Here is a 15,341-nt window from a genome sequence, read left to right as displayed (position 1 = left end):
CTCTGAGGCTCTTCTTGCAAGGGTGGGGCTACCCTGGGGGTGCCGGAAGGGAATGAAGCGGCTGCTACTTGGGGCGGGGCAGTAGGCAAAGCCAGAACAGATGCCACCTTGGGGCCCCAAAGCCTCACCCAAACCCACCTGTGCCCCCCACCCAGGCTCTGCCAGGTCCCAGGTGTAGACACACCACTTTTCCCAGGATTTATGCAGGAAGGATGTAAAGAACACAGGTCCCACATGGAAAGTGCCCTAGTTCTGATAACTGGGCTTTGGCCTCATTCCTAACGCCTCATCCCCACCTCGTGCCCCAGTTATGGGAACCAGGTCCCTGACTTGTTCCCTGAGACCCAATCTGCCTGAGTTACTTGCCTGGACCCCAGAGTGTTGCCTCCCTTGGGGTCCTGGGGAGATGGGGTAGGGGAGAGCGAGGGCCCTGTTGTATTTCAACCCGTCCCCTCCCCACAGTCTACCTGGACTCCTCTGACTCGTGTGGCCTCTAGACTGACTCTCGGCCACAGGGTCTACTACCCTCATCCACCCCTCCAGGCACCCACCCCATCCCTGAGAGGTCTTGATCTGGTCCCCAGCCCTCCCTGTGCCCACCATCTTAGGGGCACAGCCTCCACCCTCCTGCTCCAGCAATATTGTCACTGCTCTTAGCTGGAACTTAGGTGGTCCCTGTGAAATGCCAGGGGACCAGTCGGGTAACGGGGTGGGGGGGAGTCACACCAGCAGAACAGCTTTCTCAGACTTTTCCAAAGTTTCCCAAACTTCCAACAAGAGGAATTCACCTCATAAGGAGCAGGGGTATAGCCGGAAGCAGCACTTCAAATAGGAAAACCATATTTCAAGTCTACCGAGTAATCAGTAAAACTCCTGTTCTTTCCACATTCTACTCCAGAATGAATCCAGATTTGTTTTAAAATATTGCTTTTAATTACTTACCACTGGGCAAAATGAAGCTGCAGGCAGATATGCCTTGTTTATCCTCTCTTGCACTGATTTACTTACAATCACCCTCTCTCCCTCTGTCCCACTCAGCTGGCACTGTCCAACCTTGGTTAAATCCCGCTGTCTACCTGCTCATGCCAGCACCTGCACAGCTGAACGCTGATGTGGAAAAGCACAGGGCTCCGAGGTGTGTTGACTCTCATTTTAAATTCATGGGCAGAGATCTCCAAGGGGCGTTTCTTCCTTTCCAGCAAGTAAAGTCTCTCTGGAGGAAAATAACATCACCCAAACTCACATATTTTGTTACACAAGGTTTGGCATTCAATAAGAAATTATCAGACATATCTGGAGACAAAACTGAATGACTGAAAATCAAGAGAAAAAATTTTAAGGGCCAATAGACCTACACATGTAAAATTGCATGGAAGTAAATAAACACACACATATGCACACGCACAGGCACACATATACACACAGGTACGAGTAAAACTGGGGAAATTGGAATAATATCGTATCAATGTCAGTATCTTAGTTGTGATATTGCGTTATAGTTTCGCAGGATATTACCATTGGGGGTAACTGGATAAAGGGCACATAAAATCTCTCTATTATTTCTTGCAACTTAATGTGGATTTATAATTATCTCAAAATTAAAAGTCTAATTTTTAAAAGATCTCTAAAGGAGATTCATAGAGTGGAGTTATAAGACCCAGGCTTGAAAATAATTATGATTAATATAACTAAGAATGTAGATGACAAATAGAATTTCAACAGAGAACTGTAAACTAAAAAAATAATCAAATGAAAATTCTAGAACTGAAAAATACATTAACTGAACTTATGAACTCAATAAGTCTAACAGCAGCCTGGACACAGATGAAGAAGGAATTGTGAACTCTATGACCTCAAAAGAAATGATCCTTAAGAAAGACTGAGGGGAAAGAACGAAAGTACAGGAAAAAAAGCATAAGATTAATAAGGATAAACCCACGCACATATGGTCACCTTATCTTTGATAAAAGAGGCAAGAATATACAGTGGAGAAAAGACAGCCTCTTCAATAAGTGGTGCTGGGAAAACTGGACAGCTATATGTAAAAGAATGAAATTAGAACCTTCCTAACACCATACACAAAAATAAACTCAGAATGGATTAAAGACGTAAATGTAAGGCCAGGGACTTCCCTGGTGGCGCAGTGGATAAGAATATGCCTGCCAGTGCAGAGGACACGGGTTCGATCCCTGGTCTGGGAAGATCCCACATGCCGTGGAGCAACTAAGCCCGTGTGCCACAACTACTGAGCCCACGTGCCTACAGCCCGTGCTCTGCAACAAAGAGAAGCCACTGCAAGGAGAAGCCCGCTCACCGCAACGAAGAGTAGCCCCTGCCCTCCGCAAATACAGAAAGCCCGCGTGCAGCAACAAAGACTCAACACAGCCAAAAATAAGTAAAATTAAATCTTTTTTAAAAAAGTAAATGTAAGGCTAGACACTATAAAACTCTTAGAGGAAAACATAGGCAGAACATTCTATGACATAAATCACACACAGCAAGATCCTTTTTGACCCACCTCTTAGAGTAATGGAAATAAAAACAAAAATAAACAAATGGGACCTAATGAAAATTAAAAGCTTTTGCACAGCAAAGAAGACCATAAACAAGACGAAAAGAGAACCCTCAGAATGGGAGAAAATATTTGCAAACGAATCAACAGACACAGGATTAATCTCCAAAATATATAAACAGCTCATGCAGCTCAATATCAAAAAACAAAAAACCCAATTCAAAAATGGGCGGAAGACCTAAATAGACATTTTTCCAAAGAAGACATACAGACCTACAGATTGCCAACAAACACATGCTCAACATCTCTAATCATTAGAGAAATGCAAATCAAAACCTCAATGAGGTATCACCTCTCATCATCAGAATGGCCATCATCAAAAAATCTAGAAAAAATAAATGCTGGAGAGGGTGTGAAGAAAAGGGAACCCTCCTGCACTGTTGGTGGGAATGTAAATTGATACAGCCACTATGGAGAACTGTATGGAGGTTCCTTAAAAAACTAAAAATAGAACTACCATATGACCCAGCAATCCCACTACTGGGCATGTATCCTGAGAAAACCATAATTTGAAAAGAGACATGTACCACAATGTTCACTGCAGCACTATTTACAATAGCCAGGACGTGGAAACAACCTAAGTGTCCATCAACAGGTGAATAGATAAAGAAGATGTGGCACATATATACAATGGAATATTACATGCCATAAAAAGGAATGAAATTGAGTTATTTGTAATGAGGTGGATGGACCTAGAGTCTGTCATACAGAGTGAAGTAAGTCAGAAAGAGAAAAACAAATACCGTATGCTAATGCATATATATGGAATCTAAAAAAAATGGTACTGATGAACCTAGTGGCAGGGCAGGAATAAAGACGCAGACGTAGAGAATGGACTTGAGGACATGGCGGGGAAGGGGAAGCTGAGACGAAGTGAGAGAGTAGCATTGACATATATACACTACCAAATGTAAAATGGTGGCTAGTGGGAAGCAGCCGCATAGCACAGGGAGATCAGCTCGATGCTTTGTGACCACCTAGAGGGGTGGGAGGGTGGGAGGGAGTCTCAAGAGGGAGGGGATATGGGGATATATGTGTACATATAGCTGAGTCACTTGTTTTACATCAGAAACTAACACAACATTGTAAAGCAATTATACTCCAATAAAGATATATTTTTAAAAGATTAATATGGGACATAATGAAAAAATCTAACATGTAAGGAGCCCCAGAAATGGAGAGAGCAAATAGGGCAGAAATAATATTTGAATAGACAATGAGAATTTTCCAAAAACCATTGAAAGACATTAAGCCAGAGATTCAAGAGTCTCAGGGAACTTCAAGAATGAGAAATGCAAACAAAACCATAACTAGGACTCTGATAGTGAAACAGCTGCAAATCAAAGACAAAGAAAAATTCTTAAATGGTCTCAGAGAGAAAAGATGCATTACCTTCCAAGGATGGATGACCAGAACAACCGCTAACTTCTCAATAGAAGGAATGGAAAAAGGAAGACAATAAAATGACATCTTCAAAGTGCTGAAAGGATATAACTGCCACCCTAGAACTCTATATCCATTGAAGGCCCTTCAGAAATGAGGACGTAAAGATGTTTTCAGACAAAGGAAAAACAGAATAGTTATTACCAAAGTTTTTTGTTACCAACAGAGCTTCTCTTAAAGGACAGACTAAAGGAAATTCTTTAGGGAGAGGGGGAAAAGGTCCTGAAAGGAAGTATGGAAATTCCAGTGAAGAACAAAGGAAAGGGTGAGTATGTGGCTAAATCTAACTTAATATTGATTGGAAAAAAATTATGTCTGTGAACTTTGAAATTCATGGCAGCAACAGAATTAAAAAGTGGGAAGAGGTAAAGGCAATTAAAATATTCTAATGTCCTTTCAGGGTCCTGGAAGTAGTAAAAGTATTAATTTTACATTAGAGTTGAACAAGTCTAGGATCGATATTGAATTTTCCTAGGGTAGTCACTAAAAAGACTGTAAAAGAATATGTAACTAACCAGTTACTACAGGAGAAAGAAATAGAATAATAAAAATCCAAAGAAGGCCAAGAAAGGGGGAAAAAAGGAACCCAGAAAGGGAGGGATAAGTAGAAAATAGTGAGGTGATTGACTTAAACCTAAATTCAATGTCAGTGGGTAATTACATTAAATATTAAAAGATAAATATTCCGATGAAAATATTAATATTGTCGAACTGGACTTTAAAATAAGTCTGTAGGAAGGTTGAAATTAAAAGGGTAGAAAAATATATACCATGCAAACACTAACTCAAAGAAGGTTGGTGTAGCTATACTTAGTTCAAAGTAGACTTTAAGACAAGAATCACTGCTAGAGATAAAAGACACATTTCATGATGATAAAGAGTCAGTCTCTTAGGAAGATATAACAATTATAAATTTGTATGTGTGTATTAACACAGCATAATTATATAAAGTAAAAATTGATAGAAACAAAGGAAAAGTTGACAAGTCCGTAATTGTAGTGGGATATTTGAACACACCTATCTCAATAATGTATAGGGCTAGCAGAAGAAAAACAATTCAGCATGAGTACAGAACATCTGAACAAAATGATAAACAAAGTTGACCTAACAGAGCAACTACAGAATAGACATTCTTTTCAATTACATGTGAAAATTTTACCCATACTGACTCTAGTAAGTAAAATAATGCCCTCCTCCCTGCACCAAAGATGTCTACTTCCTGATCCCCAGGACGTGTGAATATGTTGTCACATGGTAAAGGGAAATAAGGTTGCAGATGGAATTAATGTTGCTAATCAGATGACCATGAGATAAAGAGATTAACTAGGATTATCTGATTGGGCCCAAGGTAATCACAAGGGTCCTTAGATATGAAAGAGGCTGAAGAGTCAGTGTCAGAGGAAGGCAGGAAGTGTTTAGAAACTGAAAAAGGGAAAGAAATAGCCTTCCTTAGAGCCTCAGGAAGGGACGCAGGCCTGGGGATACCTTGATTTTAGCGGGCTGAGACCCATTTCAGACTTCTGACTCCAGAACTGTAAGATAATAAATTTACGTCATTTTAGGTCACTATCCTCCCAATATCTGTGACTTGCAGCTGATGCAGTTGCTAACTGATTCCAGGGTGTCCACCATTAACCACTCTAAACTGCAGGAGCAGTGCATGAAGAGGTGTAGCTAGAATGTAGGCTGAATCCTGGGGACCGACAAGAGCTGAGTCTGAAGAAGTAGGGTAGGATCCTATCCCCCCCATTCATTTATTCATATAGTTATTCATGAAACATTTACAAAGCCCCTACTCTCTGCTGGATCCTGTGTGAAACACAGAGATGCAGACGTGAATAAGACCAAGTCCTTGCTCTCAAGGAGCTCACAGGGGAAGACGGAGAATTAAACTCAAGTACAAAACAGTGGAGAAGAGCCGTGGCGGGAACATGCACCAGATGAGACGGGAGTACAAAGGACTTTTCTGGTTGTAAGTGGTGGAATCCCAACGTGTGCAAGCTAAGACCAAAAGAGTATGGGCTCCTTTAGCCAAAAAAGGAGGGACGGGCAGAGGAAGAATGTGGGCAGAGAGGATGTGTGAGCAAATGCAGGGAGGTGAGGAACAGTGTAGAGTGTGTGGAAAGCCATGAGAGCTGGAGTGGCTGGAACATAAACACAGGGGAAGGAGAGGCAAGGAGATGGAGGTGCCCACGGGCCATGCCACAGGCTTGGAGGCCAGGTCGTGGCATCTGGATGTCACTTGGTGGGTGCTGGGGAACTGTGGAGGGAGGGAAGCAGTTGTTAAGGAGAGGAATGCAGTGGTGAAATTTGGGTTTTAGAAGTATCGCATTGACTGTGGTATAGAGGGTGAATTAGAGAAGGGCAAGACTGCGGTCAGGTAGTCCTATTAGGAAGTTATTGGCAATAATACAGGTGGGATCATGGCGCTGTGCACATGAAGAGTGCCATGAAGATGGCCAGAAGGGGCTGTAATCAGGACATAGGAGTTAGAACCAGCAGGCTTGTGACTGATTTGAGGTGGGTGACGGTAAGGGGAAGCGGGAAGGACAAGATTCCCTGATTTCTGACGTAGGCAACTGCAGGTGGTGGTGGTGCCGTTTACTGAGACAGGGATGCAAGAGAGCAAGTTGGAGGAAGATGGATTCACTTTGGGACACTGAGTTTGAAGGGTTTGTGGGACATTCTGGTGGAGATGGCCAGGGGGCATTTGGATATTTAGGCCTGTAGCTCCAGTGAGAGGCCTAATCTGGAGAGAGAAACACAGGAGCCATCAGAATCTACAAGGACATTGACAATGGAACCGTGGGAGTGGATGAGATCCCCAAAGGACAGTCCTTAAGGTGGCAATTCTCAACAAGATGTGTGTGGGGTGGCATAACTCCCTGGAAGAGTGTTTGGAATCACCAGAGAGGTTTTCCAAAATACACACCCAACCCTCAATTCCAGTAAATACTCTACGCAGCATGACCAAGGGAAACTCTTCCTGATGAGGCGGTGACCTAGGGTAGGAAGGAATTTGAGACCATTGATAAGAGGAGGGTCAAGGCGGGCACAGAGATCAAAGGAAGAAGGAGCCAGAAAGGAAGAGAGTTTTGAGGAGACCCAGGAGAATGAGGTGCCCCAGGTGTTAGGATAGAGCAGTGATTCTCAATGGTGAGTGCGCACCAGGGGTGCTTGTGAAAAATACAGATTAGTGCCCTTCACTATTCTGATACTTTGGCACCTTGGAATCTGCATTGTAAAGAGTTCTGCAGGCACTATCTTTGGGGTGGAGAATTTCACGTAGATGGGTGTAGTCGACAGATTTATGCCAGCAGGGGGATGGGTCCACTAAGATAAAGACTAAAAGGGTCTATTGGATTCTACTCTTCAGGAGGTCACTGGTAACCATGGAAGAGGGAATTTTGGTGGTGTCGTGGGAGTGGAAGCCAGATTGCAGTGGGCTGAAGAATGAATGGGAGGTGAGAAAGAGAAGACAGCAAATATGGACCCCTTTTGGGAGAAGTTTGGATCAGAGGCGGAAGCAAGAGCTTCATCCCCCTCAAAGGCCACCTTCCATCTCTTGGAGAAACTTGGCAAAGAGGATTGAGGAAATCTGGAGGCTGAGTCACATGTCCCGTGGACCCTCAGAACACACCAGGGAGGCAAGCTGGGAATCGGCAAAGGCCTGGCGCACCTCAAGCTTCCAAATCTCAAAGCTGAACCTGCTGGGCCTGCCTTCACCTACCCATTCCAAATCCACTCTACCATCTTTTCCATCCGAGTGATCTTTCCATAACCCAAATCTGCCCGTTTCTGCCCTACTTAAAACCCTCCAGCAGCTACTCTCCCGCACTCTCACCTCACTTCTCTGAACCTGGCATTCAAAGCCCTACTTCCCTCTGCATCTTCACTTCCACTGTCTTCACCATCCCCCTTCCCACTTGCACCACATTCATCATCTACCCAGGCCTCATGGAGCCACCAGCAGTTCCCCAGTGAACTGTGTGGACCCTCCCAGCCGCTGGTCATCTTAGACTCAGCCAACTCAAGCACCACCTGTTCCGAGAGTTAGTTCCTCCCTCCTTGGAGAGAACCGGCACCTTGCCCACACCTCTACCAGAGCACAGGTAGAATGAATTACTCTCTATCTATTTGTTGACATGACTTTCCCCACACTGGACTGTGCCTTCTCTGGGACTAAGGTCCTCATCTTACTCCCCTCTGAATCATCAGCACCTGGCCAGGACTGAGTTCCCAGTAAATGCCAATGAATGTGAAGTGGGGTTCCACCCTAAGTACCCATCATGATAGGGTAGATGGTTAAAATATGGAACACCCCACTGACCCTTTGATCCACCAATCAAATAATTGAATCTGCAGGTTCTTCTCCCCTCCCCCCTTTCCCTTCTCCCTAGTTGTACTCATATGTTCAGATTAATTTCTCCTAAGGGAAAGAAGAGGCAGGCTCTGGACAATGGTATCTTTAGGTCAGATGGTACAATGTCTCCCACGGGCTAGGACTAGGCAACTATAAGAGGGTGTGCTGCTGTGCAAGAGCCCCTGGGTTCCTTCTCCAGGAACTTAACCTTGATTTTTTCCTTTTACAAGCTACTTAACCTCTCTGAACCTTAGTTCAGATGGATGTGGTTACGAATACTATTCGACTGGTGTTCGTAACCACATCTCATTGTGGTGAGAATCAGGTGCGATACTCATTGTAATGCTACTTTTGAGATCCCAATAAAGTGGCATCTTAGGGTCACGACACAGACAAATTGCATTTGTTATTTCGAATGACTAAAAGGAACTCTCCAGGCAATACTGCTTTTCAAAGTTTCTCTAAAATGAGAACTTCTTAAGGTACCCGGCTCCTCAGGCTCACTTAAGACAACTATAAGTGAAGCCCCACCTCCCCAACCTCTAAGCCACGCCCCTTTCCGCACAAATCTCTACGTTGTGGGCCCTTCAACATTGATTGACGTTTTTATTGACCAATAAGAAGTAAAATTTCCGTCAACGTCCGGTGAGGGGGCAAGACTTCCTTGCTGTTGCTAAGACACTCTTGTTTCCCTCCTTGACAACCCTGGCGGGGGTGCACTCGCTGAGGCCCTGGCTCCGGCCCCCGCGGGAGCAGGTGAGGCCCGGGGGAGCGGTGGGCAGCCGGGCGGGGAGGGCCGGCCCGAAGCGGGGCCGGGAGACATTGCGGGGCGGGCGGGGCCTCGTCTACCGCGGAGGCCCCACCTCAGCCTCCTGCCTGTTGGTCCCCAGTTCCAGGTCCTCCCAACCCCCATTTCCCTCCACCACCACTTCGGGGACCTGCGAGCTCTGTCGAGACAGTTTCGCCGTCGCGACTCTGCAGGCCGCTCCTCCCTACCCTCCCGAGGTCCCCTCCAGCTTCACGATCCCCCGTCCTCCCTAACCCAACTCCTCCTCGCGCCTTGATCCCCTATCTTTCGCAGGGTAACCCCCTCCTCCCGCGGGTGGGCCGGTGGTCGCCATCGCCTCCCCCCAGACCGCTTGACTTGGGCAGTTGACGACGTGCTGGGACTCGAGGCTGGTCATTTCCCTTTTTGGCCTCAGTTTCCCTATTTGTAAACGGGAAGTTAGGTTGAATGATCTCTAAGGTCTCTTTGACGCTGACGTTCTAAGATGTGATTCTTTGACCCAACTGTAGGCTTCCCTGACGATGTGGTCCTTTTGGGAAGTTTCGGGTGTAGTGAAAAGGACTTGGCAAACCTAATTTGGATTCCCAATTACAGGACCCTAGCAAGTTACCTAATCTCTCTGGAGTCCAGTCTGAGTATATATAGAATTAGGAACCTGCAGCACATCTCCTTTGGGGATTCTGAGGATAATATGAACTTCCTTCCTTTGTCTCTTATTTCCGCACATTTTCCCCGTCTGAGAAGTGTCACCAGCTCCCTTATGGTCAGCTGTCATTTCTCCGTTTCCCCTACAAATCCACATCGCTAGCTCTGATCTTTCTCCTGGGCTTCCGTGGGTAGGGAGAGTTTGGGAGTGGGGGTTGGAGTAGAGATTGATATATTGATGTGGTGCTTGGCCTTGGTGGCTTCCCTCCTGCCCTGATAATCCATTATTCCATGATTCCCTGCTCCTGATGAGACACCTCCATTTGTGTATCTCACCAACAGCTTAAACTCAGCAGTTCAAAAATCAGACCAGCCCGCGTCTTTATCTATCCATCTGTCCTACCTGACTTCCCCTGTCTGTCTCAGTGGCGTCACCATCCTCCTGGGGCATCCTCCATCACTCTGCCACGCCCGTCCCACTTAGGCAGTGTCAAGTCTTTGATTGGGCCTCTGCAAGGGTCTCACATTCTCTCTATGCCTAAAGCCACCGTCCTGGTTCAAGTTTTTAATGCCTGTCACCCGGGCCATTGCTGTAGCTTCCTAACTGGTGTTCCTACCTCCAGTCTCTCCTCCTGTTAACCCAGCCCACCAGAATAATTGCCCCAAAACACAACCATGTCACCAGCCCCCAAGACACTTCCAAAGGGCTTCTCTTTCTCCACTAAAAATATCCATACTTCTTAAGCCTGGGTCTTAGGGCCCTGCTATATATCCACAACCTGACCCCAGTATCCATACTTCTTAAGCCTGGGTCTTAGGGCCCTGCTGTATATCCACAACCTGACCCCAGTCTTTCTTCCCAGCCTACTTTCTCTTTTCTGCCTTGCCAAGTTCTGTCCTCAGGCCAAATTGGACTGTTGGACTTTCCCAGAAAACGCTTTGAGCTTTCTGCTTTGACATCACTGTGTGTGTTCATCTCTCTGCCTGGAAGGTCTTTGCTCACCTCGCCCACCCATCAGGATTCCCACTCACCTTTTAAGGTCTAACTCAGATGCTGCCCCTACCACCAAGCTTTTCTTGCTGTCCTCTGCCGCCTCCAGAATTCTCCTATTTCCTCTATCTTTGCACCCGGCTTGTGGCGCTTACTGCTCTCTGCCATGAACCGTAGTTAATTCCTTGTGTATGTGTGTGGGTCTGTCATATTGGATTGTATCCTCCTTGAAAGCAGAGACTGTCTCTTGTTTATAGCAGAGTAGTTGGAAAAGCTTAATCCTGAAGTCATATATAGCTGATTGAATCCTAGCTCCTCCGTTTATTAGCCGGGTGGAAAGTCACTTTGCTTTTCTCAGCCTGAGTGTTCATCAGAGAAGTAGGGATAATAGTGCCCATCTGACAGAGTTCTTAGGGGGAGTAAATGAACACCTGTCCTGTTGTCTTGTTCAGGGTCAGTGCTTAATAAGTGTTATTGAATGGATTTGATAGGTCCTCTCCCTTCCCAGGGGGCAAATGAAATATAATTTAATTACAGTTTAGATATTTGTTGGGCTTCTGCCATGTGTCAGACATTGGACTTGGTGCTCTCGGTGTTCAGGAGAACAGAGCAAGTCGTTCAGCCCCAGGTGATTGTCTGGACTCACGAAGCACTGCTGAGTCGTGACTGGTTGTGAGATGTCACCAATAGTTAGCGATTGTGACTGATTTTTAAAAAAAAGTAAATCAGGGCTAACTCCAACTCATTTCTGTGATAACGTCATTCTCAGTCCCTTACGTTCAAATCTGTTCTCTTGAGTGGGAAAGGAGGGGGTAGGTGGGAAAGTGGGGGGTGGGAGACTGTGGAATCTGCTGTCTGTAGTAAGCATCTGTTCTCCTGTGGAGCTGATGTCTGTGATAGTTATGGCTTTTTGTTGTACTTTGTATCCTGACAAAAATGTTTGGATTTGGGTATGTCCGTGAGGGTGTACCACACGAGTCAGTGTTGTTTATTGCACCATCTTATACATAAAAAAATGTCTCGATCTCTACCTCCTCATCTTTCTCTCTTCCTCTCTCCCTCTTTCTTTCCTTCCCTCCCCCTGGTTTAAGACACATCAGAAGTTTTCACTGGACCTCAGTGAAATGAGAAAAAAGAAGGGTGATGTGAAAAAAAAAAGGCTTGGTGTGCATGAAGGGTAACTCTTTTCTTGAGCAGGACTGTTCTTTATCCTGCGATCGTCTCTTTCTTACTCTTAAAACTTTCTTTTATAGTAGATGATGCATTTTTTAAAATAAATTTATTCATTTATTTATTTATTTATTTTTGGCTGCGTTGGGTCTTTGTTGCTGTGTGCGGGCTTTCTCTAGTTGTGGCAAGCGGGGGCTACTCTTTCTGGCGGTGCACGGGCTTCTCATTGCGGTGGCTTCTCTTGTTGCGGAGCACGGGCTCTAGGCGCGCGGGCTTCAGTAGTTGTGGTGCACGGGCTTCAGTAGTTGTGGCGCGCAGGCTTAGTTGCTCCTCGGCATGTGGGGTCTTCCCGGACCAGGGATCCAACCCGTGTCCCCTGCACTGGCAGGCAGATTCTTAACCAGTGCGCCACCAGGGAAGTCCCAGGTGCATTTTAAACTGATTGTGGAATCCACATCTTCCGTGTTGTTTCCTGACGTCACCACTGACATCTTAGACGAACGCTCTCAAGTCCTTAGGTTCCTTTCTCCTCACCTTACGAGCTTTGCCCTTTGTTTGCCAGAAGGCAGAGGGCGGACGTGTCAGGGAAAGGCAGGAGGATAACCAAGGTGCCGAGTGTGTGTGTAGCCCCGATACGGCTGGAAGTCGGAGGCCTGCCTGGACAGGGGGCTGGACCAGTGGCTGCCGAGGATTGACATTGTTTGTGTTACTGTCTTGTTTCCTACTTGGCTTGTGACAAGAAAGCAAGCACAGAAGGTAGCGTCAGAAGAAGAGACATGGGCTCCGCTCCTGGCTCTGTCATTGCTGGCTGTGTGCCCACAGGCCAGCCCGCAAACCTCTCTGAGCCCCAGTGTCTTGTCTGAGAACTGGGAGCGGGTGCTGCCCTCACAGGTTGTTACGGGCTGAAATGAGGCAGTAAGTGTGAAAGCGCAGTGTCACCACACTACAGCCCCCGGCCCAACTGTGTTTACCAGATTTCCTTGTGAGTCCTTCCTCCTTCAGTACTAACAGCACCGGGGGGGACTCGGTGAGTGTTGGTTTGTTTGGCCTAGCATTTAGCTGTTTAGTTGGCTGGGATATGAACAAGGGCATTGCACTTCCCCTTCCTTCCACACCAGTAGCAAGAGCTGACATTTACTGTGAGGCAGAGTCTATTCTTAGGCCCAGTTTCCAGATGAGAAAACCAAGGCCTAGAGATGTAAACACTTACCCGAGACAGACCGAGGTGTGAAGTCAGACCTGCCTGTGGAGCACGATGCCGTGCGCCAAGCATGTCCTCCCACCTCTCGGATGCTGGAAGGTGGTAAAGGGGTGGCGAGCCGTGGTCCACGAGCCAAGTGTGTTCCAGGCGCTGAGTGGCTTGGGGTGGGGGGTCGGGGTGCTGGCTGACACTTTTGACCTTATTTCCCAGAATTCATTCATTTTTCCTTCCTCCTCCCCACATCCCCTAACCCTCTTAAGGATTCCTCCCAAACACTTCAAAAGCAAAATAATAAATAGTGACTGAGGTCATTGCCACAGAAGAACAAGGGGCACAGGCTTTGACAGGAGGATAAGATGGAGAGCCCTGCCTCTGCCTCCTGTTGCCTAGGAGAAGCCTCGCAGCAGACATGGGCGAGGCTGTGTAAAGCTCCAGAGGGGCCCTTGGGTAAGGAGGGGACTAAAGGGCAGAGAGGGAGCAAGGCTGCCACTGGCTCTGTGCGCCAGGACAGGCCCCGGGACGGTCAAGCCCTGGTACCCAGGAGATTCAAGTGCCCTGGCCAGGGGCACGCTTCCATTATTAAAGGGCTCTCTTTTAGACCTGACGCAACTTCTTCCTGGCCTGATCCTGTCAGGCACACACTCATTTGCATGGAAGATTTATAAGGTTATTAAAACCTCTAGTTCTGCTATTTTCGGTAGCATTCTATCGGCAGGGTTTTAAAATCGTGGCTGAATGACTGTAGCTGTACTATAATGATACAGCATCATAAAAAATTCTCCTACCTCTCTGGATTTGGAAACACATAATCTATAACTGTTCCTTTTCATTCTGTGAGTCTCATTCCTTTTGGATCCCCAGGAGTACGTGCAGTGGGTAGGAAAAGTATTTGCAGTCGTGGTCCTGAATAAATGCGGTTGAATGAGATTGACGAAGTGCTGGCTGCTAACATGGTGGCTGTAGGGGCAGCGTGATGCTGAGCGCGGGGAGCTCCGCGATTTCAGAACGCTCACGTGCATCTGCTTGGTGCTCTCGACAGCTCTCTGAGAATGAGAAGGTGGGATTATCCCATTTCACGGAGGAAACCAAGACTCAGGAGGTTAAATTACTTGCCCAAGGCTGCAGAGCAAGGAAGAGGGCAGAATTGATTTCAGTTACAGAGCTAGTATTCCAGCCTTAATATTCCGCCTCGTGATCCTGTACTTTCTCTTCTCTACAAGGTGATGTCCCCTCTAAAAAAAAACTGTCCCAGTGGCTTTTCCACTTTGTTCCTGAAGAAGGGGCTTTGGTAATACCTCTGAAGTCTTGTTTCATCAGGATTCTATGTGTTGAAGCAGAGTCCAAGCAGCGGTCACAGACCCTGACCTCCCCGAGGGCACACGTATGCACAGTTGCCACCGAGCTCCCCTCCACACTAGCGCTTTTTAGCCCAGAGGATGAATTGGATTGAGTTGAAATATTCAGGTGGAAGGGCCCTAAGCAGCTGCTTCAGCATTGTAAGTTGTTCCCGCTTGAAAACCTCAGGAGGCAATGGAAGCTTAAAGCCCTTATTCTTTTATCATCAGTGTGGCCCCGCACCTTCTGTCACCCCTTGGTGATGTGGAAGAGGAGGCAATAAAGTGGCCTTTACCGAAGACAGCTAGGGGGACAGGGCGCAATGGGACCCTAACATTAACGAGAAAGGACGAAATGATTCACTGGCTTTTGTGAAGTAAGACACTTCAGCAGAGAGCACAATGAGATTGTACTTGGTAATTTGCAGGCTTATATATAGAGACAAACAGAAACTGCTAATATCTGAATGGTACAAATGCCCAGAACGATGAGGTAACAGGGGCTGTCTGTCCGCTGGGAAATCAGAACATACCCATGCTGTGGGGCGTGGGGTCGGTGCCAGGCTTCCAGCCTCGCTCGAGGGAGCCGAGCACATGGAGTGGCGCTGAGGACTTCTGCAGCATCAGAGAGTGGGATAAGCTCGAGAGCACAGCCCAGAAAAAGTGCACGGAAAGCTCAAGGCTTGGCCAAACAAGGGTCAAGTTAGCATCGGAACAGCAGACACCGAAAGGGAAGATCAAACCTTCCTCTCACCGCTGGGCTCACAGGAGCCGTGCTAGTGGTCACGCCCTAGAGGTCAGGCGTGCGGGCGCCCGCTGTGTGTCGTTGCCATGC

The 15,341-nt window shown here is 46.8% G+C and overlaps 1 protein-coding gene across 4 annotated transcripts in view; it reads left to right on the top strand.

The window, feature by feature from the left end:
- The first annotated feature begins 9,019 nt into the window (after positions 1 to 9,019).
- Positions 9,020 to 15,341, top strand: part of DNAL4 (dynein axonemal light chain 4) — a 30,098-nt gene continuing 23,776 nt past the window's right edge. For 3 of the 4 annotated variants that reach the window (XM_033405089.2, XM_033405088.2, XM_033405091.2), the window contains exon 1: positions 9,020 to 9,134. The gene's annotated coding sequence lies outside the window, so the exon portion shown is untranslated. The remainder of the gene's footprint in view (positions 9,135 to 15,341) is intronic. The other variant, XM_004279493.4, reaches the window with a different exon arrangement.

Source organism: Orcinus orca, chromosome 11 (genome assembly GCF_937001465.1).
Source record: "Orcinus orca chromosome 11, mOrcOrc1.1, whole genome shotgun sequence".
Taxonomy (NCBI): domain Eukaryota; kingdom Metazoa; phylum Chordata; class Mammalia; order Artiodactyla; family Delphinidae; genus Orcinus; species Orcinus orca.
Note: the sequence above shows the minus strand (reverse complement) of the source record. Positions and strands in the feature narration are given on the sequence as shown.